This window comes from Tenrec ecaudatus, chromosome 8 (assembly GCF_050624435.1).
Source record: "Tenrec ecaudatus isolate mTenEca1 chromosome 8, mTenEca1.hap1, whole genome shotgun sequence".
Lineage (NCBI taxonomy): Eukaryota > Metazoa > Chordata > Mammalia > Afrosoricida > Tenrecidae > Tenrec > Tenrec ecaudatus.
Genome location: NC_134537.1, coordinates 164,864,424 through 164,892,114, shown reverse-complemented (window position 1 = coordinate 164,892,114; position 27,691 = coordinate 164,864,424). Strand labels below are relative to the sequence as shown.

The window sequence follows — 27,691 nt, the reverse complement described above, 5'->3', positions numbered from 1 at the left end:
TCTAGCTCTACTTCCTCATCGGAGGCCACTGTGCATCAAAAATTGACTCAATGGCACTGAAAAATACTACAACTAATCCTGGTAATAACAAAGATCTATTGAGAAATTTCATTAGACGTCAGGGACTTCTCTAAGTGCAGTACACGCACCGCTCATTTAATCTTCACGTTAATGTTTTCACAGAAGTATTATTATCTGCCCCATTTCAAACCGGAAGTCTGAGGCCTGGAGGAAAGTGCTTCTCAAAGTCGCAAGGCTGGTTAGCAAGTTGCAGTCGACACTCAGACTAAGTCAGCTGGGCTCCAGAGGCAGTGGCCTCTGTTTTTATACCACATGTCGACATGGCTTACACAGCTTATTTATACCACTCACAATAAGCAGAGAGGTTCATTACTTTATCATAATAGAAATCACTGGGTAAACACTGATCACTAATCACAACTTCGGTGGTTCACACCCTCCAGCAGCTGCTCCATAGGAGGAAGTTGACACTCGCTGCTCCCATGAGGATCTGCAGCCGCAGAAGCCCTGGGGAGGCCCTGGCGGCTTGCAATGGACTCAGAGGCAGGAGGATCCTTTCAATTGCTCATCTGTCCATTTGTTGTCCTGTGTTGTTGCTCTGATCCTGGAGACTATGGCACTGGTATTTTAAATGTCATCGGGTGAACAACTTCAGGACAGCCTCCAGACAAGACCACCAAGAAGGAATGAACAGTCAGTCCGCTCTCAGGGATGGGCCACCACATATCTCAGGAGTACCAAGCGGCACGATCTGATACATTTCCAGACAAGCACTCAGAATTTGACTGTGGAGGGACTGTGTCCTCAAAGTAGAGCTTCTTACCGTGGAGAGCCGAACACCCAGAACCTTCACCGAGCTACAGGGGGCCACTCGGCGTCAGAAGAACCCGCTGTGAATATTAATCAGTAATCACCGCGTGAAGTGTACAAAGTACAAATCCAGGAAAATTAGACATTTGCTAAAACACACAATGGAATACCAAGAGATCAATATTGTAATCATTAGTGAGCTGCATGTGTTGTTATTGGCCATTTTGAATCAGGCAATCATATGACTCAATATTCCAGGAATAACAAATTCAAGAGGAATGGTTTCAAAAGATCTGTCTTGAAGTAGAGTTGTATTTTAAAAGATAACATCTGTATGTCAGCAAGTAAGACCAATTAATACAGTTATGATTCATGTTTACAAACCAGACACAGCAGTGAGTGAACAAGAAACTAGAGAATTCTACCAACTTCTTCAGCCAGACTTTAATCAAATATTAAATCAAGAAACATTAATAATTACTGGTAGTTATCATGTAAAAGTGGGGGATAAAAGGCAAAATAACAGTGGATGGAAAACAGGATTTTATGTTTGAAATAAAGCTAGAGATCACATTATAGAATTTGGCAAGATCAATGGCTTCTTCATTGAAAATACCCTTTTTCAACTGCACAGTCAGCAAGTTATGCACATAGATCTTACCAGAAGAAACACACAGGAACCATATTGACTGTATCTACAGGGGAGAAGCTCACTACCATCACACCTAACAGGGCCGGGAGCACCCATGACAACAGCCCACCAATTGCTCATATCAAGTCCAGGTTGATCCTGAGGAAATTAAAAAGTTCACAAGAGCCCATGTACAATCTTGAATACCTCCCACGCGAAATTAGAGAATATCTAAAGCACAGAATGGATGCACTGAACACTAATGGCCAAGTACCACCTGAGTTGTAGGATGATATCAAGAACCTCATAGATGGTGTTATTGAAGGTTTTGCCCTATCACCATCCCCCATTATTCATGTAAATTGTGTCCACTCACTTGAGCATTTAATCTTTACAAATAAACAACTCATGTATTGCTGTTTGAAAATCCAGCCTTAACAGGTATAATTTCTTTTTCTCAGCAGTTTTTCAAATGCTATACCATTGACTAAATTAACAACACTATCAATAGAATTACCTTGTAACCAGGGAGATGATTTGTAATTTTCTTGTGTTAGTCCATGTAGACTAGAGAAACCAATTCGTGGACACTTATACATGTATAAGAAAGAGCTTTAAAGAAAGAGTAATTGTACATTGAGAAAACATCCCAGCCCAGTCCAGATCAAGTCCATAAGTCTGATATTAGCCCATCTGTCTGATACCAATCTAGAGTCCTCTTCAGCCTCAGCAAACCCATGCAATGCTGCAGAATGAAGGAAGATTGCAGGCCAGTGGGTGGGAAGTCTTGTGGATCCAGTGGCATTGCAAGCATCTCAGCGCTGACAGGGGTCTCCAAGTGGTTCCTCTTAACTCTAGGGCACTACTGTAGTTCCATGTGTCTTCTCAGCTGCAATGTCTCCCAGGGAGTGAACGTGGGTCCTTCCTCCAGCGAGCTGTTTATCTCCTTAGTGCCTCCAAATGAGGTCAACAAGCTCTGACCTGATTGACAGGCTAGACTCCACCCCCTCGCTCTTAATCCTCTCAAATTGACAAAGACTATGTAACTGCCACAGCTCTCGCTCATAAAGTGACAGTTATGTCTCTAAAGAGAATAGGACCTCGAAACTAAGCACGGCCGTCCACTTTGTCCCAGCTCATGGTGACCCTGTAGGGTAGGGCAGGTCTGACCCCTGGGGGCTTCCAAGACTGAAACCCTTCACCCGAATAGAAAGCTTTGTCTCTTTTGGCAAATGAACCGGATATATAATAGACATATGGATGGATTTGGAGCTTGCACTTAACTCTTACCTCAATTTAAGAACAATTAGTTCTTATGAGATGGCCCTACTCAATACTCACTCTCATGAAGAAATCACTGAAGATATGGTTACTATAGCAAAGTACGGTGAAGAAAACAGATGGTTCCCTGCTATCAGAAAGAACAGCATCTGGTGTCTGAAAACTTGTCTTAAAGTAAGCAGCCATCTAAGTGAGATGTCAACTAAGTCCACACCAGCCTGTGTGACCCAGTAATAACATCCTAATGTTAAGGAGGGAACCGCATCAGAGTCTAAATTGTGAACACCCAGTTGGTTGGAGAAGGTGATGGATGGGTCACAGTGGAATCTCAAACTCCATTTACAGGATCCCCAAATGGATGAAGCATGTGGTGAGTGCCCTCTGACCGCAGTCCAGGCATGTGAACAGATTTGCTATCAAGCAGACAGCATTGTAAAGTCGACTACGGCAACTTTGGTTAGGTTGAAATGTCACACCTTATCATTTTATCTCTCTTTAGACCCACTGAAAAGGTTCTGTTTTTAATATTTTCTGCCTTCTTTGCTACTGAGGTTTTTCTCATTTGTTTAGTCATTTTTGGGTTCTTGTTTGCTTTCTATTTGTGTTTTGTATGGATGGGTAAATCTATAGAAAGAGTAAAATGATTAGTAATTACCAAGGGGCATGGCAGGGCACATTTGGGGGAAATGGTGAACTGATAAAACAAGTAGGGGGAAATGTTCTAAAATTGATTCAAATAAATGATATGATATGTGAATTACATGCCAATAAAACTATTTTCAAAAAAACATCATACATGATGGAAGGGCAAAAAGAAAAGACCAGAATGGATGTCCGAGGAGAGTAACACCTGTTCTTTAATTCAGACAAGTTAAAGGCGAGGAAGAAAGGGTGAAGAGCTGATGAGACCATTTCCAAAGGACAGCTCCAGAGGACACGGGAAAGCACTATTTTTAAATGTGCGAAAACATGAACTTCGGTAACACACCGAGCACACCTCACACTGAAGGGACTAAAGGAAAAGGTTATGCTTTGAGTTGGAATGCTCAGGATTCTCTGGGCAAAAGATTGAATCCAGTCCCAAAAGAAGCTGGAAGGACTATTTGGAATCACTGCACCAAAAGGAACTGGTCTCAAGTAACCATTGTGAATGGCAGCACAGACTCCAGAACCCGAGTGCTTGACGGAAGAAGTCTGTGCTGCATTGGCTGAATAAACGAATGGCAAAAGGCTCTACCAATGAGTTGACGGAACATGAATTGAAATGTTTCAACAAACCAACGTGGTACTGGATGTTCTAGTCTGTGCCAAGAAATTTGGAAGACAGCTACCAGGTCACCTCACAGAAAGAGATCCGTGTGCATGCCCATTCCAGGGAAAGATGGTCTAGTAAAATGGGGAGCTTATCAAACAATATCAGTATCACATGCAAATCAAATTTTGCCAAAGATAATTAAAACACAGATGCAGAAGTACATCAGTAGGAGCTAACAGAAATTCAGGATGACTTCCGGAAGGATTGGGCGCTGGTGTGGTTAGATGTCGGGCTGTAATGTGCGTGGCCGGCAGGGTGAAACCACCAGGAGCTCCATGGGAGAACCTGGAGTGTTTACTCCTGAAAACAGTTACCGTCTTGGAAACCCACAGGAGGCCGCTATGAGTCAGCATTGACTTGATGGCTGGGAGTTTTATGACACGGGAAAGATTATGAAACAGGAAATAACATTGCCGAAGGCTAAAATCAGAGTGTAACAACTTTATTTCTGTTTTATTGACTCTGGAAAGGCATAAGATTGTATAGGTCCTAACAAACGATGGAGAACACTGAGGAGAATGGGAATACTGAAACACTTCCCTGTACTCAGGTGGAACCTTTACACAGACCAAAAAGCATTGTTGCTCAAGCCAAACAAGTGGCAACTGCATGATATAAAATCAAACACAGTGTGAGTAAGGGCTGTATCATTTCACAGCACGTGTTCACTCTGTATGCTGAGCAGATAATCAGGGAAAGTGGATTATATGAAGAAAAATCATTCTGGGTTTGGAGACAAGCTCATTAACAACCTGTGCTATGCAGACGACACACATTTCTGGATGAAAGCAAAGAGGCCTTGAAGCACATATTAATGAAGATCAAAGACGACATGCAGCCTCCGGTGTGCATTACAACTCAATGGAAAGAAAACAGAATACTCACAACTGGTCCGATGGACAGCATCGTGATAAACAGAAGAAAGACTGAAGTGGCCAAGAATTTCCTTTAACGTGGACCCACAATCAATGATCCTAGAAACAGCAATAAAGGAATCAAATGGCAAACTGCATTGGGAAACCGGCTGCATAAGACCTCTTTAAAGCATGTGCCTGATGCAAACCGTGGTAATTGTTATCAGCTCATACGTACATGAGAGCTGAACCTTGGATCCAGAGGACCTCAGCAGAATGGCGGCGTGAGAACGATGATTCTGGTGAAAGTATTAAGCATACCATAGACTGCCAGCAGGGTGAACACATCGTGCCGGAGGAAGTGCAATCAGAATGCTCATTAACAAGGACAGCTAGACTTTGTCTCACGTACCTTAGACATGCTATCAGGAGCGACCAGCGCCTGGGGAGGACAGCAGATTTGGTCATGGAGACAGGAAGTCAGAGCACAAGAGGAAGATCTTCCAAGAAAGGGATTGGCACCCAGGCTGCCCCAGTGGTGTCCACAGAGACACATTGTGAGGACGGCACGGGACCCGGCAGTGTTGTGTTCCATTGTGCACAGGGTCACAGTGAATCGGAGTGGGCTCAAAGGCACCTAACTTCCCTACAGATGCAGACGTTACCTCAGAACACCATACACAGGCAACAAGAATTGAGCACAACTCCTTAGCAAATGGTGTTCCTCAAAGGTGTGACTTCACCTATGAAACAACTTTTTGTTTCCTCTTTATTGTATTTCTATCACTTTACTGGTTTCTTCCCACACAGCTTTTCATCATTACCCTTCATTCTCTCATTCTCTTGCTAGCCTGTCACTCCGGTGCCTTTCACCTTGACTTTGAGAACTTTGCTCCTGTGGACTTGGCTCTTCTTGAGGAAACCATTCAATTCAGACTCTCCCCCAACGCAACTTGAATCCTGGAAAGCTGACACTCAGAACTTCTGTTACCGATGAGATTGTATGTGCTGAGCTTTCTCAGCAAGTTTCAGCTGAGTTTAATGGATGTAGCTCCTGGCTCCCTGGAGAGACCTACCTTTGATGGCAATTTCCGCATAGGAGCCCTTGGCTGTTACTCCGTTTTCTTTGCGGGAAGCAGTGGCTGGCTCTGAATAGACACAGCAGCATGAAAGAAAATAACCACTGGATTGAAAAATCTCAGAGCTTCATGGTAGCAAAAGATAATTGCAGCGAATAGTTAATTCAAGACTTTGATGAGCCTTTCCTTAATCAGTTGTCTTTACCCAAGTTTTATCTAATAGGTGATTTTCCTTATAGAAATATGGAGACGTTGGTATCCTTTGATGAAATATGCAGGAGAGCTGGAAGCAAAGAAGCATAACTGAATTCACATCTACTTGCTGCAGGACTATGATTTAATTGGCTCATTATAATTTACTGAAAACCACTACAGGGTCATCAAATCCTATTAATCAAAAAATGGGAAAATTCAGACTATGCTGTTCGGGATAGTTTATTCTTAGTTGCTTATATTGGAAATTGAATAGATGTTAACTTTTTAACTCATAGATTAAAATACACTAAATAGAAGTTAATATTTCACTCACAGCTGTTAATTCTAACTCCTAGTGAACCTAAGGAGTGAGTAGAACAGAACCTATGGGCTTCTGAGGCTGTAAATTGTACTGGCGGATACAGCCTCATGAGTCTTCCTCCAACTTGCTGGTGGGTTTCAACTGCTTACCTAGCCAATAGAAGCCCAATATCCATCAGTACTTCTCTGTAACTCACACCTAGGACTTTCCAGCAAATGTCTTAGACTCCTGACTCATTTAAAATATCATATACACTCTAGAATTCATCTTGCTTTGTTGTTGTTAGGTTTGGGGAAGTCAGTTCTGATTCATAACAGCCCAGTGTACATAAGGAAGAAACATTGTCTGGTTGTCTCAGCTCATTGTGGCTGAATAATCCACTGACCTTCCACTTTACCAAGCATGATTTCTTTTTCTGGGACTGGTCTCTCCCAATACTGTGCCGAAAGTGTGCTATAAAAATCTCACCATCTTCCCTTCTGAGGAGCACTCTGGCTGTATTTTTTTCACGACAGATTTGTTTGCTTAAATACTCTTCACCAGAACCAGTGCACCTGTTCTTCTGCAGTCTGCCCTGTTCCTTGGTGAGTGTTCCCATGGTTTTCAGGTCATTGAAAATGCCACTGTTTCTGTTGGGCACACCTTAGTCCTCAAGTGACACCTTGGCTTTTTAGCACTTTAAAGAGGTCTAGTGCCTCCAACGTGCTCCATGCAAATGTGTCCTTCGCTGTCTTATTGCTGTTTCGTGAGCACTAATAGACGGTCCAAGTGAGAGTAAATCCTCAGCAAAGTCAGTTTTTTCTTCATGTATCATGAAGTTGTCTACCGATCCGGTTGTGGGGATTTTTGATCCGTGACATTGAATTGTAATTCATGCTAAAGGCTACAGTCTTTGATTTTTGTCAACAAGTGCTTCAAGTCCTCCTCACTTTCAGCATGCAAGGTTGTGCCATCTGCACGTCATAAACTGTTAATCAGCCTTCCTCTAAATACGATACGATGTTCTTGTTTATGTAGTCGGGATTCTCAGATTATTTGCCCAACATACAGATGGAATACGTATGGTGAATCGTTACAACATTTACAGATACCTGATATTGACCCAGGCAGAAGCCCCTGGTTGTGTTCCTAGGGCTGCCTCTCATTCTTTGAACAGGTTCTGAGTGAGCACAGGAAGTGTTTTGGAAGTTCCACCCGTCTCAATGTTATCCACAGTCTACTGAGTCAAATAGCCTTAGACCTTCACGGCATCTGTAAAAACAGAAGTAAACATTCTCTGATATTCTCTATTTTCACCCAAGAGTCATCTGTCCTCAGCACTGTCCTTCTTCTAAATACAGCTTGAATATGTGGCAGAAACCTGTTAATAGATTGTTGCATCTTTTATTTATTTATTTTTATTTTAGTATGTTATTTTCACCCATCCATTTTGTCAAGCACATTTGTACATTTGTTGCCATCATTATTTTCAAAACATTTTCTCTCTACTTGAGCCCTTGGTATCAGTTCCTCATTTTCCCCCTCCCTCCCTCACCATCCCTCTCTCATGAACCCTTGCTAATTTAGAAATTATTATTTTTTCATGTCTTTCACTGACCGATGTCTCCCTTTACCCACTTTTCTGTTGTCCATCCCCCTGGGAGAGGATGATAGGTAGATCATTGTGATCGGTTTCCCCTTTCTCCCCTACCTTCCCCTTCTCCTCCTGGTAAGGCTACTCCCAATATTGGTCCTGGGGGGTTTATCAGTCTTGGATTCTCTGTGTTTCCAGCTCTTATCTGTACCCATGTAGATAATCTGGTCAAGCCAGATTTGTAAGGTAGAATTGGTAGCATGATAGTTGGGAGCCAGGGGGAAGCATTAAAGAACTAGAGGAATGTTATATGTTTTATTGGTGCTATACTGCACCTTGACTGGCTCGTCTCCTCCCCGTGACCCTTCTGTAAGGGATGTTCAGTTGCCTATAGATGGGCTTTGGGTCTCTCCTCCTCCACACTCCCCATCATTCACAATGATATGATTTTTTTGTTCTGGATCTTTGATACCTGATCCCATGAACACCTCATGATCATGTAGGCTAGTGTGCTTCTTCCATGTTGGCTTTGTTGCTTCTCAGCTAGATGGCTGCTTGTTTATCTTCAAGCCTTTAAGACTACAGACACTATATCTTTTGATAACCAGACGACACCATCAGCTTTCTTCACCACATTTGCTTATGCACTCCATGTTGTCTTCAGCGATCATGTTGGGAAGGTGAGCATCATGGAATGCTGGATTATTAGAATGAAGTACTTGAGTAGAGGCCCAATGTCCTTCTGTTACCTTCCTACTAGCCCTATAAATATGTGTACATAGATCTATTTCCCCATCATATAAAATATATTTGCATATATTCATGACTTTATTTAGACCACTATAAATGCCCTTTGCCTCCTAGTTCTTTCCTCTTGTCCCACTATGATGCTCAGCCTTCATTTGGGTTTCAATAATTCCTCTCGGTTACATTGCCCTTGATCAAGCCCTGCATCTTTTATTTTTTAAGTAATCTTCAGCAAGATTTTACTTGCTTGTGATATTAATGACATTCTATGTTAATTTCCGCATTCAAGACATTTTTCTTGGAATGGGCACACAGAAGCATCTCTTCCCGTTGGGTGACCAGGAAGCAGTTTTGCAAATTTCCTGGCGTAGACTAGCAATGAGAGCTTCTAGTGCTGCAGCAGCCTATCAGAACATCTCAGTTAGTTCCCAGCAAGTCCAGGGGCCTTCTTTTTGGTCACAGAGCTTTGGTAGAAAACCGAGGACCTGCTGTGACTTTAGGATGTCTGGGCATCTGGATCAGGACTCACATTTGGCACACGTCTGCCTGACCTTTGGATTTGGGCCTTAAGAGCACCCCCAATCATGTGAGACATTTCCTTAAAGCTTTGTATGCTTCTGTGGGACGCTGAAGCAAAGTGCAGAGCTAAGGGACCTGAAGGAATATACTCACAGCAGAGTGGGGTGTGGGGACGGAGCGGAAGAGCAGCTTGGAAGAGTTGGACATTTGGGACATCTTTTGTCTCTACCTCCTTGGAACTAGTCTGGTATTGATTCTTCTAAAAGAATTTATTACCATAGCTACCTCATAAATAGTTGAATGCCACAAAATAATTTGGTACAGTCATTGTATGTATATCAATGCCCCCAAACAGCTCTTATTTTTATAAACCAATAATCAGCAAGAGCTATGCATTGAGGTGCTGTTGGGTCCATGCAGGTGTACTACCCAGAGAATAGGAGTGGGAGTGCTACGCTTAGTGTGTGCATTCCAATCCAAACAATACGGGCACTTCAGAGGCATTCCAGGAACCAAGACGGAGACATGTTTTCGGAGGCTATAATCCCTGATTTGTAGAGTCCTGCAACCGTCCATTGATATTTGGTGCAAATCATTCAGTCATATGAATTTTACTGATAATGACCCCCCTTTTTTGCTTCTTGACCCAAATTAGTATGGCTGGTGAAACTTTAGACTGCATGCACTTTCCTACATACAATGAAGTGATTATTGAACCTCTTTTTAGGGAGAGGAAAACTGGAACTTAATGAATCCAAAGTCAACCAGAAAACCAGGTAGAGAAGCCAATCCTGCACCTGACTCCAACACTCAAGCCACCTCCTACTTTGGAGTGTTCCCAAACTAAATAAAACGAGTGTCTCTCAGCATGCTACTGGAAGCAACAAGCTAATTTTCCCTGTAAGGGGGGGGTGGCTTGCAGGAAACAGCCCTGATTAGTGATGGTGCAGGCCTACCGACAGAAAGAGAACTCTCTAAGTGAGCTGTGGATCTTCTTCCATGCTCCCCAGGCAGGAGTGAATTTCTGTTCTCTCCATTCCAATGGAGAAGAGATATTTCAGGTTTCTATAGAGGAAACACTTACAATGAGAAGGTTAATGTTTGCATCTGTAAATGTTTGCATAGTGATATGTTCTTAAAACACAAGTAAAGAGATTTTGCATTTGATCACACATTTTAGAATGATGAACATTTGAAATACCTTTTCCTTGATTATGTTATAAATCATGCCTGATCTCCATGAGAATCTGCTTTAATAGTTTGTTTAGAAGGAATGCTTGCTTATTTCTGAACTATCATAAAACTATCCCACAACTCTTTTCTACTTCCTTTCCTGACGTGCCTTGGCCTTGAAAAAAATATAAGCCACATTGGGGTTGGGGGGATTGCAAAGGGTAACCTATTTTGCATAGTGTTAATCTTGATTGTCAGAGCTACAGAAACAAACCCTGAATTACTACGAGTTCCTAGGCAATATGGGAAAATATATGTAACACAAGACTTCTCCCACCACAGCACTTTAGTCTTAGAAATGGGTCAAGCAGAGGAAATATGAGGTCACATTATCAGCAAATGTCATATTGCTGGGTGAATGGCTAAAAATTCAGTGGCCCGTTGTCCCTACTTTGCAAAGCACGGCTTCTTTTGGCGAGTTTCTAAAAGACTTCAGAGAATGTTACATGAGTTTTTAAATAAGGTTTATCAGATCCCCGGGCAGTTCTCTCCAGTTCCACAATTCTTTATTGATTGAGTTTGAGGGATGCTAACACAACTCGATAAAAGCACTACACACCAGCCTCCAGAGCCCACGATCAAAGGCTCCCTGGTGAGGTGATTCCTTAAGTCTGTCTTAGCCAAGGTTCTGGAGTTGGGGTATTATGGGAAATCTGCTGAGAGGCATGATTTCAACAACTTGTTCACATATAGCATCCCTATTCAGCACTGCCCTCCAGTTAAAGAGCAAGAAGCATTTCTCTACAGCCAGGGAATTAGTAAGAGTTCAGATCTAGTATTTCCACTCAAAAATTGTTTTATTTTCCTGCTTCACCCAGTATCCAATCCAATTCCTGCTGCCACACTGTTTATATCTCTGTCTTTGAACCATACCACACAAGTTGAATATTGACCAGTGTATATCAAGTCTTCCACGAACCACCCATGCGTATCTGTTTATTTTAGCTCCATCATTTTTGCTACATTTAATATTATACCCTGCTGGCTTTGCCAGCATCTACTGCATCATCCGGTCTGGGGACAACCTAGCATTTCTAGGGTCGCACTATATCAGCAAACCTTCCAAACCAGGCTTTCTGGGCCCTGAGGTGGCACTGACAACCCAGTCCCCATATTCTCTGCATGGCTCAGGGCCCACAGGACGGTGACAGAGGAGAAACGCTCACACCCACCCGCAGTCATCGTCTGCTGCCAGTCTTCCTGATTTCAAGCTGCTGCTCAACCAGAATCCTGATGGACAGCCTAGGAAGCCTTGGCTATTGTGCAGAAAAGGAAATCAGCACAATTAGCAAAAGGAAGTTGCAGTCACACAAATCTATGTGATGTTGTAGCACTGAAGCAGCGTTACAGCAAATGCAAGGCGAGGCAGCCTGAGGCCTCGTGATGAAAGAGAAGTCCTGCTCTGGTCTCCCTTACATCACGAAGAAGGTCCTCAGTTATTTGCTCCTAGCCTCAGTGATGGCATGTCGGGGCTGAGACCAATGACTCTCAGCCCCCAGAGCGCTCCAGAAGACTAGGACCTGAGACCCCTTAGAGTAGTGGTGATAAAATGAAGCCATCACTAGGGACAAGGAAAGAGAGATACAATCATCTCATTCTTCAACAATGAGCGTGTTCATGAAAAAGGCAATGGGCAGCAGACTCCAGAAAGAGATGTAGGTTCAGATACTAATATAAATGTAATTTTAAACCTGGATACAAATAGACTCAAGTATATTTAAGAATTAAGTAAATGAAAACATGGCACTTTGAGATAGTTAAGTTAAAGTTTATTGTGCCAACCTGGCCAATAAACACATGTGGGTTAACTGAAGGGCAGAGAGATAAATGGTTTGGTGAGTCTTGCCTTTCTAGTTTTGTAGTCTCTTGCTTTCTGATGGCTGGATCAGGGTGCAGCTGCCTTATCCAATTCCCTACTTCAGCTGGCAAAACTCGCTTCCTGCAAGACATCTCCAAGGAGAAGCCCCTTGGACCTACCCCTACCCCAATGCAGCCCTACGTGCTGGAGCAGCCGTGTGGAGACCCCTCCCAGCTCAGAGATGCTTACATATTCACTGATCTAGCTTTCCTCCTGCAGTCGGCATCATTGTGTGTGTTTTGTGAGATGGAGGAGGACTTTGTGGATTGGTGTCAGACATATGCGTTAATGTTAAATTTGTGGGCTTGGGCTTGGTATGTTTTCTTGATGTGCACTTAACCTTTATATAAAATTCTCTCTAATAGGTGGGAGTTTCTGTGGATGTGTTTCTCTAAAGTACCTAAACTAACACATACTTCAAGTTAGTAGAAAGCCATTCTATAATGAGTACATTATGACAGACTAGTTATTTGGAAATGGGACTAGAACTCAAGGCCATTATCTCCCTTCTTACCTCAAAAATCACCCAAAAGGATCACACATTTATAAAATTAAAGCAAAATTAATGTACAAGAGTAACTAATAGCATCTTATAAGTACAAGGCATAGAAAGAGTTTCAAAGAATTCCTTAGTAATTAAAATACATACAGAAATAAAAGTAGGTTTTTAACATCAAATAAAGATTATATATACATATTCTAATGCAATAATAAAACAACATAGAATATAAGAAAAATTGAAAACTAGAAAATAATTTTCACGGCATATGTTAACAGTCAAAGAATTAATATTCCCAATTTGCAATGACCTATGTTTCCACATTACTTAATTCTATGTACTTATTTTTGTTATATCCTCTCTTGTTGTCTGATAGGTGTCTCCTGGAGATTTGAAGTGCATAAGCCTACAGATAGGAAACTTTCTTTCATAGGAGCACTGTCTATAAGACCTGTCTGTTCAGTATGGTCGGGTCATATGGGGCACAATTCCTGCACTGTGTCTCCAGTGTTATCCCCCATAGCACTATGGGTCAGTGACGGATGTCTGATCTGGTAGTAGGGTCGGCCCTATGGTCCTCTCTTTGCTTTGGCTGCTCTGAGCGGCAATATCATCTCTCTTCCTCTCCCTTCATTTGCTCCTGTGTTCTCTGATCAGACATGTCCCTCTCCCTGAGCCGTAGCTTCAGTGCTGTCCTCTGAAGTGAATTCTTCTGCAGGGAGTGGGGGGTTGTCCACCTATTTGGGATTAGAGCTGACCCCCCTCCCCCCCAGACTTCTCTATTGATTCCTTGCTTCATGCCAGTATGTTGCATTCACGTCTTGGAGCACCGGGTTGAAGAAATCTGATGGTGCCTGACTATCAAAATATATAGCATCTGGGGTCTTAAAGGCTTGACAATAAACAAGCAGCCATCTAGCTGAGAAGCAACAAAGGCCACATGGAAGAAGCATACCAGCCTGTGTGGTCATGAGGTGTCAATGGGCATCAAAGGTATCAGGCATCAAAGAACAAAAAAATCATATCATTGTGAATGAGTTTGGAGTGGAGACCCAAAGCCCATCTGTAGGCAACTGGACATTGCCTTACAGAAGGGTCATGGGAAGGAGACAAGCCAGTCAGAATGCAGTGTTGCAATGATGAAACATACAACTTTCCTCTAGTTCTTTAATGCTTCCTGCCCCCGCTGTCATTATCCCAATTCTATCTTACAAATCTGGCTAGACCAGAGAATGTACACTGGTACAGATAAGAAATGGAAACACAGGAATGCAGGACAGATAACCCCCTCAGGACCAATAATGAGAGTAGCATTACCAGGAGGGTAAAGGGAAGGTGAAGGAGAAAGGGGGACCGATCACAATTATCTATACATAACCCCCTCTGAGGGAGGGAGAATGGGGTATGGGGGAAATGAGGAGCTGATACTGAGGGCTCAAGTAGAAAGAAGATGTTTTGAGAATGATGATGGCAACAAATGTACAAATGTGCATTGTGCAAGGATGGATGGATGGATTATGGTAAGAGTTGTATGGGCCCCCAATAAAATTATTTTTAAAAAAAAGAAAACCCTGTCTGTTCAGAAGATGAGGTGGCTTTCCAGGGGGACCCAAATGAATTGAGGTGAGTTCTGTATGTATGGCGAGAGGGGATTCTGCAGAGGCTAGGGCCTGTAGAGGCCCTATTTGAATTTTGATATATAAACAGTAGGTAAGAATATCTTGGTTTAAACTGGATTTCCAAAAATCATGTAGTTGAGTCTTTTTTCTTTCTCTCTTATTTTGTTTTAAAGAAATTTCAGTTCTACCCCTTAATGTCTTTAACTGTTCCAGTTTGCTAAAATTCATCTTACTCTTTAAGGTTTACATAACTTTAATACTCTTACCGATTTCTTACAATATCTTTGAAAATATTGAAGCTAAGGCCTGGGAAGGTATAATAGTTACATGTAGGACTGCTATTCACAAGGTCAGCATTTTGATCCCACCAGCCGCTCCACAGGAGAAAGATGGGACTTTCTACAAAGAGGTACAATCTCTGAAACTCACAGGACAGTTCAAACCTGCCCTACAAGGTGGCTATGAGTTGGAAAAGATTCTTGATGGCAATGAATTTGGAGAGCTTATTGGTAATTAAATGCAAACAATTAAAATGAAGGAAAGGCTACATTAATGTCAGATAAAATACTTCAGAACAAAGAAAATTATCAGTGTAAAATACAAATACATATTAATAAATCTTTATATTAACTAAAAATACATAGAAATTTAAAATTATATATCTCGCACAGCATAGCTACAAAATATGTTTTAAAGAACTGATAGAACTGAAAATAAAAATAGGCAAATCTATTTTACACAATTATAGTTGGAGACATCGACACCATGCTCTCAACTAGTTCTAAAACTTTTCAGAAATGTAGAAAAAGATGTAGAGGAACTAAGCAAAACAATAAACTAACAGACTCTAATTGACATTGCCAGAACATCTCACCCCAAACAGCCGCATATATATTCTTTTTAAATGCCCAATGAACACTCATCAACACTGACCATGTCCTGAGCCATAAGGCAAATCTCAACAAAATAGAAGAATGGAAACATGCAGCGCATGTTCTCTATCCAAAATACTCAACCCTGAAACCAGTAATAGAGATAAAAGATACATACAAAACCCAAACAGTTTTAATAACTTATAAATCAAATAGAAAGGCTCAAGGGAAATAAAAATAGATTGAATTGAATAAAATGAAAATGCAACATATAAAAATTTATGAGACACACCTTAAGCAGTGCTAGCAGTAAATTTATAGCATTAATTTCTTACATTACTAAGTAAATGTCACAAATCAATAATCTAACTTCAATATTAACTTTTAAAGATAAGAACAAAATACATCCTTGGCAAGCTGAATAAAGGGGATAAGAAAGAAAGAGGAGAAATCCATGAAATTGCAGATATTATAAAAAAACAGAGTCAATGTAACAAATAGTGAATTTTTAGAAAACACCAATAACATTTACAAGTATCTTTAAGACTAACAAAGAAAAATAAAATAAAAGGAAGTAAAAAATGTACCAATTCAGTTATGAAAGTGGTGCTAACACATAGATCTTACAGAAATCAAAGGGAAATTAACAGAATACTATGAACAATTTACTAAAATGTAATCATTTAAATTGAACAATTACTTATAAAGTACAAACTCCCATATCTGAGCACTATAAACCACATACTTTAAAAAACCATATAGTTATTTTTTTTAAATTTAAGGTACAATTTACAATATTCACAAAGAAAGCTTTACTAAGGGATTCCAGCAAATGTTTAAAACTGAATAAACAGGATTCTATGCAATATCTTCCAGAAAGTACAAGGGGGTGACAGACTGCCCCCCAGTTGTTGAGACTACCAGTATCCATAACTAGAGGAAGGAAGGGTTGTTGTTGAGACTACCAGTATCCATAACTAGAGGAAGGAAGGGTTGTTGTTGAGACTACCAGTATCCATAACTAGCGAAAGGAAGGGTTGTTGTTGTGTGCCATCAAGTCAAATCTGACCTACAGTATCCCCACACACAGAGCGGAAAGGCCACCGAAGGGTTGCCACCGCTGTGCTTCTTACAGAAGCAGGTTGCTACATCCTTTTCCTGTGGAGCCACTGGCGGGTGCAAACCACCACCATTTGGGTTAGCAACCGAGACCTGAACTTGGGCAGCATCTGTGCTCCGTGACAGAGATGAGCAGGAAAAATGAAAGACAACCCCCAATCTGCCTCACAGGTATCACGAAGACAGAGGGAAAAGCCCTGAGCACAACTCCAGAAAAGGGAACTCAGCGAGATCTAGAACTAATTCTATGTCACACCAGAGCAGCTTTACTGCCAGAATGCAATGCTTCAATTAGAAAATTAAATAATACAATCCAAATGATCAACAGGATAAAGAATAACACAACCATAGCAAAAGATTCGGCGGGGGAAGGGGGTGGGTGGGCAGAAATACCATTTGACAAATTAATTGTCTCACTCCCGATAAAAATCTCTGAGGACTGGGAATAGAGGAAAATTCTTTTTTTTTCTTGAGGAAAATTCTCATAACTTGATAAAGAGCATCTATAATACCTGTAACTAAAATTATACTGAATGGCAAAGGATTGAATGTTTTTCCCTTAAGATCAAGCATAAGGTGAGGATATGCTTTCTCACCATTCTTAGTCAACAAAGCCTTAGAATGCTAACCAGTGCAAGAATGCAAGAAAAATAAAATCCACCAGAATAGAAACCATGAAAGAAATCAGAAAGGTGAGAAAAACAAAATATCTGTCTTTGCAGATTCTAGGGTTACATGTATATCCATAGATTCTCAAAATCATTTTAGAACTTAATTTCCCCAAGGCTGTAGGATACAAGGAAGATTTACAACAATCAATTGTATTTCTGTATGTTAGTAATAAACACATGGGCATTACAATTGAAAATATGATGCTATTTTTTAATTGTTCAAATACAAAAAGTTCTTCCAATGAGTTGACTCTGACTTCTACCTACCCTTTCCAACAGAGTTAAACTGCCCTGTGGGTTTCCCAAACTGTAGCTCTTTATGAGAGCAGAAAGCTTCATCTGTCTCCCGCAGAGTGCTGGCCAAACCCACTATCCCACCAGGGAAAGGAAATGAAGTGATGCATGGACATAGCGCTGGCAAAAGTATTTACCCTGTCACCATCCGTATTCAACTGATACGCTAAGCCAATAATCTGAGAAAGTGGACGACAGGAAGCAGAAGATGGCATCAGCATTGAAGACTTATTTCCAACCTGAGATGTGCAGATGAGGGAAATTTGCTTGCTTAAAGTGATGGAAATTGAAGTACTTTCTGATGAATATCAAAGAATACTGTCTTAATCTAATGATATTATCAGCAGAGTTATCATATATCCCATAGGAATGATTTATAATGTTCCCTAATAAAATAATGAAAGTAGACCAGAGACATACATAAACCATAAATTAGTATATTTTGAGCTTGCACTTAATCATCATCCCAATAAATGAGTATATAAATGAGTATATTTTGAGCTTGCACTTAATCATCATCCCAATCTAAGAACAGTTTGTCCTTATGATGTAGCCCAACTTGATGCTCGCCCTTAGCAAGAGATCACTGAGATGTGGGGCCATGGCAAAGTGCAGTGCACAAACCGGATGGTTCCTCGCTATCTGAAAGAGGAGGGTCTGGCACACCTTAATGACTTCTCTTAGCCATCTAAGTGAAGTATCAGCAACTGTATATACTCGTGTATATGCTGACTTTTTCAGCACATATTTAATGCAGATTTTGTGGTAAATTAGGTGCCTCAGCTGATATTCGGGTCAGCTTATATTCAAGAATATATGGTAAATCCACAGGGAAGAAGCACACCAGTCTGAGTGATCAAAAGACTGTAAATAATAAAATCCAAGAGTGGAGGAAGGAACATTATTAGAGTTCAAACTTCAGTTTGCAGAAGACTATGAATAACTGGGAAAACCTGAAATCTGGTTGTAGGGTGTCCTCGTGTGTGATGCCCCCAGTGAGCCCCCTGGACTACTGACCAGGAACGTCTCCATCTATGCTGCATCTGCTAATTCACTACAGTGACCACACAGAACTCACAGACAATATCCACAGTTGCAGTTTACTCAGGAAGCTATAGTTTGCCACAAGTGAGGATTAGCAAACAGTACACATGCAGTCATTGGTCTCCTTAGCTGGGAACCAGGTCTCTCTCTAGTTCTTAGTCTCTCAACCACAGGGTCCCAGGAAGCCAGCCCACCTCTCACTCGGTCTCAGGCCAGGCAACGGGAAGGTACTGCTGGTCAGGTGGCCAGTGCTGCTCCTCCGAGGGAGTCTCCTTCCCACAGTCTCCTTGCATCTGCTCCCTGCAGCCTCCTCAGCTCCCGAAAGAGATCTTGAATGTGGTCTTCCAAGGCCGCTGGAATATCTCTCGTCTCCCTGTTGCTTCATAGATGGCTTATCAAAGAGGGCTCATGCCCTTAAAGCTAGAAAAGCGATCATAAAAACTGACCAATCTCCCATCTTGGTGTTACACACACCATGTTCCACCAAGCGTTTGCTGAAAGCTAAAGAGACATGGGTAGCAGAGTTCTATTAAGAAACTTCAGTGGACACAAGAACAAAAGAAAACTGGACAGAGGGAGACTTGTACTCCCTGCTGGGGTCAGGGGGAAAGGGGGGCATGGAGTGGGAGGAGAAGCATCTCTCTCCCTTTCTTAAAACCTTTAAGAAAATATGTTAATTATTTCTCTGGCTCTTTGAAATGTATGCAAATCTTTTTAAAGGCTAAATATGCTTCTTGACAAATTTACAACCAAGGAGTTTCCTCAAGAGGGAAGCTTCCTTTGAAATGCTATCAACCAAGAAAGACAGCACCCATCTTCCCGGCTCCTTGGCCCAATAGGATCCTAACTTCAACTGCCACTTGGCTGCGAGTTGAAATTCTACATCTGATGATAAAGATATGAGAAATTCGTTTTTCCCTGGATAGCACTAATTAGCAAACACAGGTGGCTGTACTAGGTGAATACAGGATGAACTATGCATGACAAATGGAACTGTCAGGGCCTCTTACCTGAGAACTAGTTATCATTTATCTTGAGAAAATGATGAAATGGTCTACATCTGCTTACTTACATAAGAGGGACAAAGGTTTTTATTTATGCATTTGCAATGTCTTTGGTGGACTCACTGCGATGCACACCATGTTCTTACTTAAGACTTCTATCATAAAACCGTTATATTCTTCTTCAACGTTAATGGAAACTTTTCATGAGTTAGCATAGCTTGTACTGTTAATTATACCTCCTCAATAATATGAGGGGATGTAAGGGTGTCGATTTGACTCATCCAATGCACACTTTCCCAACTGTGGTTGATTAAGGCCAAACTGTCATCTTGTATCAGCTCTCAGAATTCAAACAGGCTTCATAATTTTGGTCTATTTACTGAGACATGTTTTGTGTGCTTTATTGTGGGTTATTTTGTTTGGAAGATGGCTCTCAAGCAGAGCGCTAAAGTGCTCACTAGTGTTCCTACGTGCAAGAAAGAATACTGTCAAATATAATCAGCAATAAACAGAAAACAGAGCATCAATAAAACACAAACCATTTTAAGGTGTCAGTAAAATTGGTGAACCATTAGAGTGGTCAGAAAACAGAGCAGAAAATACAAATAAGAGATATGAAAAAGGTGATATTACCACAGGCACTTCAGATATGAAAAAGAAAAGCAGAAATACATTGGAAAACTTTATGATAATAAATTTGCAAACTTAGATGAAATCGGTATATTTCTTTAAAAGAGAGTAGGTTATCTTCACTGGTATGGAAAGGGACAAAATATTAGAAACTCAGATTTGAAGCCTTCTACTTGAGGTCCCCTATTTAAATTGAAATGTTTCAACAAGCTGACAAAGCACTGGGAGAACTCACTCCTCTATGCCAGGAATTTAGAAGACAGCTACTTGGCCAACTGTTGGGAAGAGATCCATTCCAGAGCAAAAAGACCCCAAAGAATGCTTGAATTATAGAACTACATCATTCATATCACATTCAAGTAAATTTTGCTGAGGAACATCCAATGACAGCTGCATTGGTGCATTAAGAGAGGGCTGCCAGAGGTCCAAGCTGGACTGAGCCGAGGATGTGGAACAGGCATATCATTGGTGATGTCAGGTGTATCTTGGCTCTAAGTAGAGAACAGCAGAAGATGTTAACCTGTGCTTTACATGTGTATGTCTATGTGTGCATGTTAACATCAGGTTTTATCTCATGGCACACTCATAAATTAAAAATTATCATAGACCTATATATCAATGATAAAACCAGGCAACTTCTAGAATAAAGCATAGCAGAATATTTCTATGACCCTGAAGTAGGCCAAGACTCTTAGGATTCAGAAAACAAAAATTTAAAATAAGTTTTTTTTGTTTTTCAAAGGATGTTATTTACAAAATGATAGGCAAACCAAGCACTGGGAGTAAAGCAAAAATGTGAGAACGGAGTTGTATCCAGAATGCAGAAACAGTCTGACAACTCAATAATAACTAGAAAAACCCCTTAGAAATATGTTAAAAAAGAAATATACGTAAAAATTCCAACAGACACTTCCTTAAGCAGGATATGCAAATGTCAAATACCATGTGATAACATAACGAAGGCCATTAAAGTTCAGAATATGTGAAATCAGACAAAAATGACGTTTTGACATGTGGCGGTGGTTATATGCCATCAAGTCAATTCTGGCTCATAGCAACCACCTGGACGACAGAGTGCCAGGCCGCAGGCGTGGCCTCATCGCCATTCTTATGGTGTTTCCAGTGTCACAGCCCCTGTCCACCCTGCTTGGGAAGGCGCTTCTGTGTCGCTGGTCATCCGCTTTAGCACACGCAGTGCCCTTCTCCAGAGATTGCTCTCTCCTGAGACCATGTCCAAAATAGATCTCGCCATCCCAGCCATGCAGGGCCATCTGACTGTGCTTCCTGCAGGACAGGTGTGCTTGCTCTCTCGGCAGTTAATGAGAGCTATGGGTACTCCACCAGCACCACAATTCAAATGCATCAGTTCATCTTCGCTTTTCGTTTTCAATGCCCAGCGTGCACATGCGTATGAGGCCACTGAAATCTCCATGGGTTGGGGCAGGTGCACCTTCTTCCTCAAAGTCACATTCTTCCTTTTCAACTTTTAAAGAGGTCTTAGGCAGCAGATTCTCCCACTGAAATGCACCTTTTTGTCTCTTCATTGCTGCCTCGGTGAGCATTAGTTTTGACCAAGCAAAATGAAATCCGTGACAACTTCAATCATTTCCGTTTTCTGTGTTACCCACTAGTCCAGTGTAAGGATTGGGGATTTCTTTACATTGAGTTGTAATCCACACTGAAGTCAGCCATCCTTGCTCTCCATCCACAACCACAGTAATTCAAGTTCCTCACCCCCAGCCAGCAAGGCTGTGTCGTCTGCTTATTGCAGGCGTTCATACACCTTCCTCCAATCTGATGTTGCATTGTTCTCCTCTGATATTTACTTCTCCAGCTTCTCAGATGATTTACTCAACATACAGTTTGAATCAGCATGTTGCGAGGATATAACCCTGCTGTATACCTTTCCTGGTTTTAAGTCATGCACTATTATTTCCTTGTTCCGGTCACACAGCTGCCTCTTTACCCATACACAGTTTCGGCGTGAACACAATGTAGCTCTCTGAATCACCATTCTTCTCAAAGCTCTCAATAGTTTGGTAAGATCCACGCAGTCGAACCCTTTGCTCACTCAATGGAACATAAGTGAACATGCTTTGAGTATTCTCTGTGCTCAGGCAAGATCCACCTGACCTCAGCAATGATGGCTCTTGTTCCATGTCCTCTTCTGAATTTAGCCTTGATTTCTGACAGCGCCCTGTGAATGTCCTCCTTCAAATGCTGTTCAATGATCTTCAGCAATATTTTACTTGAGTGTTAAATTAGCATTACTGTGCTATAATTTGCACATTGTTATTGGGCCCCCTCTCTTTGGAATAGTTACAAATATGAATCTCTTCCAGTCAGCTGGCCAGGTATCTGTCATCAAAGTTTCCTGGCTTAGATGAAGGAGTGCTGCCAGTGCTTCATCAGCTTGCTGGAATATTTCACTGGTATTCCATCTGTTCCTAGAGTCCTCTTTTTGTCTAATGTTTTTAGTAGAGCGTGGAATTTTTCCTTTCAGTTCCATTGGTGCTTGCTCAGACGCCACCTCTTGAAATGGTTGGGTGTTGAATAGTTCTTTTTAATACAGTGATTATGTACATGCTTTCAACATAGAATCTTACAATATTGCAACTTGAGGGTAAACTTTTTTTTCTTGAGTTCTTTCCGTTTGAAAGATGCCGAGTGGGTCCTTCCATTTGGGTTTTTCTAACCCTAGGTCTCTGCACAGCCCATGACCCTACTCTGCCTTCCCAAGCTGCTCTTTGAACATTTTCTGTTCAGCACTTTAATGTCGTCATTTCTTCCACCTGCCCTAGCTACTCTAAGTTCAAGGGCAAGTTTATGAGTCTCCTCTGACATAACTTTGATCTTTGCTGTCTGTCGTGTTTTTTAACGACTTCTTCCTTTCTTTGTGTATGATGGTCTTGAAGTCACCGCTCATCGGGTCTTCTGTCGTTATTGTTTAATGCATCAAATCTGTTCTTGAGAAAGTCTCAACAGTCGGTGGGTTTTGCTCGATGCTGAGGTTTGCTCTCCTTGACTTCCTTTCATTTTCTTGAAGGTCACCATGCACTTACGTATGAGGAACTGACAGTCTGTTCCATAGTTGGCCCCTGGCCTGGTTTTAGCTGATGATAGAGCATCTTCATCCTGTCCCCATACAGATGTAGCCAACTTGACTTGTGTGTGCTCCTTCCTGAGAAGTCCGGGGATATAGTTTGGTCTTCTGTGCTGTTGAAAAAGATCTTTTTTATGAAGTCATTGGTCTAATAATTCAATCATGCAATCTGCAACTTTGTTCCCTCACATGACCATATTTTCTAGTTAGTGTGTTTCCTCCTCTTTGTTCCTAACTTTTGCATTCCAATTGACAGTAATTATCCAAGAATCTTTATTGCTGTTGGATCACTTCAGACTGAGGTTGCTGATAGGATTCTGCAATTATAGTATAGGCACACAATGGGATACCATTCCCTCATACGATCAATGAAGACAAACGGGTGCATAAGCAAATGTGGTGAAGAAAGCTGATGGTGCCCAGCTATCAAAAGATATACGGTCTGGGGTCTTAAAGGCTCAAAGATAAACAAGCGGCCATCTAGCTTAGAAGCAACAAAGCCCACAAGGAAGAAACACACCAGCCTGTGTGACCACGAGCTGTAGACGTGATCAGGTATCAAGCAGCAAGGAACAAAAAAATCATATCATGAAAATGTGGGTGAATGCAGAGTGGAGTCTCAGTGCCCAGTCGTAGCCAACAGGACATCCCTTACTGAAGGGTTGTGGGGAGGAGATGAACCAGGCAGGGTGCAAGGTAGCAACGATGAAACATAAAACTTTCCTCTAGTTCTTAATAACTTCCTCCCCCGACTATCATGATCCCAATTCTACCTTACAAATCTGGCTAGACCAGAGGATGTACATAGGCACAGATAGCAACTGGAAACACAGGGAATCCAGGACAGATGACTCCTTCAGGACCAGTGGTGAGAGTGGTAATTCCTGGAGGGTGGAGAAAATGTGGGGTAGCAAGGGGGAACTGATTACAAGAATCTACGTATAGCCTCCTCCCTGGGGGAGGGACAGCAGAGAAGAAGGTGGGGGGAGACGTCGGACAGTGTAATATATGAAAAAATAATAATTTATTAATGATGAAGGGTTCATGAGGTAGAGGGGAGTAGGGAGGGAGGGGGAAATGAGCAACAGATATTAAGGGCTCAAGTAGAAGGCAAATGTTTTGAGAATGATGATGGCAACAAATGTACATATATTCTTGACACAATGGATTTATGTATGGATTGTGATAAGAATTGTACGAGCCCCCAATAAAATGATTTTAAAAAATAGAAACTATCAGTGTTTTATCTTTGTCACTAAATATTTTTCCCTTTGGAATAAATAATCCTCCATCCTCAATGTTTTCTTTCAGTTCTGTGTGTGAATTCATATTTCTTATTTTTAAAGAATTTCACTTTATATCTGTTCTTCCAAATATTATAGTCTATATTATTGCTGGCTTAAATTTAAGTGGTAGCAAGACCAAGCTTTTCATCAACTGTCCAAGCAAGCAAACAAGGACAGTGCACCTCAAACTCCAAGAACTGAAGCCAGGCTGCCTGCACAGGTGCACGCTGGTGAGGAGAGAGACCGTTAGTCGCATCGTTTGAAAACTGCTCATGAGCTTTTAAGACCCAGGCAATACGCACCACAGAAGAATGTACAACATTGTGTTTGTGGATTATGTTACGCTAATTGAATGTGGTGTTCCCGGAGGTGATAGTCCTGGGCTCAGTGAGTCATTATTTCAAGGTGTTTGCTTCTGTCCAAGAGGCATTCATAACTTTGCCTCCTGTATGATGCACCACATTCAAGGATATATTTTCAGCATAGACGGATTTGATTATAATGAAGAATGATATAACTGTAAAGGGGCGAGCACTTCAGAAACTAGTGAAAATTTCCTGGGTACCTATCTGGAAACATTCAGCTAAGCCTTTTAGGTAAAAACGATGATACACTAGTTCATTTATTTGACAAATATGAATTACCTATTGAAATCTATTGACAAATAATTCCATACAAATATATTTTTGCTATGATGGTACAATTTTGCATGCGAAGAAGGAGATCAACTGTGTGCAGGCTGCGGTGATCCTGTGCAGCGAATTGAACAGTGTACACAAGGCTCTCTTCAGGTCTAGCATCGTTCAAGGGCACAAGAGAAGATGCTAATCTCAGAGAGATTTACAGGTGCATAGCAATCACTGCCATAGGCGAGTTGGAAAAGCTGTTGCCCACGCTTCCCTTGAAGCTGCCCGCCCTCTGCTGACCCTGGTACCAGCTGAAATCCCTGAGCGATGTACTAGTGCCACCAGTCAAGCACCATATGAGCCATGTTCCAGCAGAACACCACAGTACGAGGCCACCACCTTCTTTACACCAGGTGCCACCATGCGGGCACTGTAATCAGCCACGTGGGGATCTCTGTGTGCCACGGCTACAACTTCGCCTGGACCAGGCAGTCGACGCTTTTCATATTTCAAGAAGGAAATGCAGCAATTTAGACACTGTCCCTATTCAGAATGACTCCACTTCAGGTTCTAGAGCCCCGCTGAGAAAGAAGGGGCTTTCCACTCCCAGCAACAGTGACAGCCATGGAAACCCACAGCGGCAGTTCTGCCTTGCTCGGCACTGTAGGGTCTACAGGGCCTCTGGGTCAGATTTGACTTGATGGCAATGGGTTTGAGAGGACCACTGCCTCCTGGCCCGGGTCAGCCTGTGGTCTCCTATCCTCCTCATATTCTGCTTCCGCCCAAACACCGTGAACCACACCCACCTCCTCCATGACCAGTAAGCAATCCAATGGCACATCCTACCCATGTGGCAGGCATGACACACTTGGTCTACAGCAAATCTCAGCCTCCACCAATGACCTCTGCTCCACCACCAATACCCTGGCCCTTGGACATATTACTGCTCAGATGTGACCTTATATAAGTTCTCCTCCTCCAGGCCCTCAGAAGGTGGCCACCCTCCCCTCACCACTATAATCCTCACGATTGACCCCAGTTAACTAAAGATCAAGGGACTCAGAGCCCTCTGTTCATACGACCAGGGGGGTGAGTTCTGGTGTGTGACCTGCACCATGAGGGCTGCCTACTTTTTCAGGAAGGTAGGGTCTTCTTCTCAAATCCCACTTCTTGGACCCCCTCCTCCATTTCAGGCAGGACACAGAAATTATTACCAATGATAATAGTGTTGTGGACTGAAGATAAGATGAGGGGAAAAACCAACTTATACATAGTCAACCTGACAAGCGTTGACTTTGTGGGAAAGAAAACGCACCTTTTACATGGGTGGGGGTGGGGGGGCGGGTACAAAGCACTGTAGGGTCTTACCTCTTACGATGGCTTCAAACTTTGAACTCAAGCCTGATTTTAAGACCTGTACCACAGTGCAGATCAGCGGCTGCGTTTAGCACAGTTATGCAGTTATGTGTTAACCACTGTCTTCTCCAAGTATGATCAATTGACCCAGAGGTGACCTGTCACAGATACTATTTCCTGGGGGAAATTTTTATTATTCCACTTTCAGAAGTATTGCTTTTCTTAAACCCAAATTTAGTTTTTTATTGTGATACATTTCATTCATCTATGTAAACAGATTAAATGTCAATGTTGCTTTAAAAGAAGAAAAACAAAAAACATAAGTTTTGCATTTCTTCATACACATCTCTTCCCTTCCATTTCATGAATCAAATCAGATGACAGAAATTCTCCAAATCATAGAACATTGCTATGATAGTTAAGGTTTTATATCAAGTCTCTCAGGCCAGGATTCTCAGTGGTTTGGCAGTTAAAACCCAGTAATCAATCCCCCATGATGAGATCTAACTCAGTGTAATAACTCAGAGAATGAGATGTGCAGCCAACCAATTGAAATGAAGACTCATCAAAGATGCAGCCTTCTTCCAAAATAAGCAGATAGCGAGGAAAAGCTTGCTTGCTTGCTTTTTATTGATTCTGGCTCCTACATATGGCTTGTCCACCTTCAATTCTTTGAACTTGAGCCAGGGGAATGCCACACTGCCTGCCAATCCTGGAGTTGTCAGCATCCTGGACTCTGCCCTTCTGACCTAGACACATTCACCTCTGCAGTCACAAGCCTTTGGCTCTTGATTCCATCTGCCTCTACCACTCCTGGAATCAGGAGAAGCCTCCCCGCTGACATCTGACCCATGATCATGGAACTTGCTCACTTTTACACCTGTGTGAGCTATTGTAGTAACACACATCTATATTGAGATAGCTAGCTAGCTAGCTAGCTAGGTAGCTATCGATAGATAGATAGATGATAGATAGATAGATGATAGATAGATAGATGATAGATAGATATTTTATGCATTTAGCTTCTCTAGAGAATCCAGTCTAAGATGATGGCTATAGGCAAATTGTCCTTGAATTATCTCTAAAGACTTGTCAGAACACCAGATTATAAATAAAGAAGAGGCTGGGCA

The 27,691-nt window shown here is 41.8% G+C and overlaps 1 pseudogene; it reads left to right on the top strand.

The window, feature by feature from the left end:
* LOC142455587 (E3 ubiquitin-protein ligase Hakai-like) overlaps positions 1-26,324 on the top strand; it is an 82,966-nt pseudogene extending 56,642 nt beyond the window's left edge.
* Positions 26,325-27,691: the final 1,367 nt, after the last annotated feature.